Source organism: Acipenser ruthenus, chromosome 36 (genome assembly GCF_902713425.1).
Source record: "Acipenser ruthenus chromosome 36, fAciRut3.2 maternal haplotype, whole genome shotgun sequence".
In the NCBI taxonomy this organism is placed as follows: Eukaryota; Metazoa; Chordata; class Actinopteri; order Acipenseriformes; family Acipenseridae; genus Acipenser; species Acipenser ruthenus.
The window spans coordinates 10,461,111-10,461,899 of NC_081224.1; positions in this window are offsets into that span (position 1 = coordinate 10,461,111).

Sequence of the window (789 nt, forward strand, 5' to 3'; positions counted from 1 at the left end):
ACTTGTTAAAAAAAACAACAGTTTCGACTGCTGCCAGATAACAAAAAAACAAAACGAGTGTTTTCCATTACAAATCGCTCATCACAAATCAGCCAATCACAGTTAAATATTTGCCAAAATTCCAGCACATCTTGTCTCGTGTACAGATGCCACGCTGTGCACAAGCGCTCCACGCGTACTTCCACTGAAATACACACGCACGCATACCGGGTGAGAATATATTATTAACAACATTGCAGGAATACAAAAGAAATGAATCAAATCGCTACCATCTGAACACGGCAAGATGCCTTCCCTCATGCACGCTACAATGTTAATAAATCATTTTATTTGATAATGGTGCTCTAGTGTTTGTGAATGTACGGATTCGTAACACTGTGCTGTTTGTGCACTAGATTTAAAAACTGCATGGCAACGGTATTAATGTTCTAAACTGTCGTTTATATGGTACTAGCTTATTCCATCCACTTGCAACTGCATTACTTTCCATTTCAATCAAAACAGCTGCATGCATTTCAAATATCGCGAGTTTTCTTTGAGCTGACACGATTATTCCAGTAAATCTCTTACAAGGGTCATTCTACAGAAATGGGACAAACTGAGTCCCCACCTCAAAGTAAAGTGTATTTAAATATTTCCAATACACATATTTTTCTTTTGTTGTTGTCATTAACATTTAGCAAATATGCATAATTATTTGTATTATTATTTGTTTATTTAGCAGACGCCTTTATCCAAGGCGACTTACAGAGTCACTTACAACTACGTCTCACCCGAAAGACGGAGCAC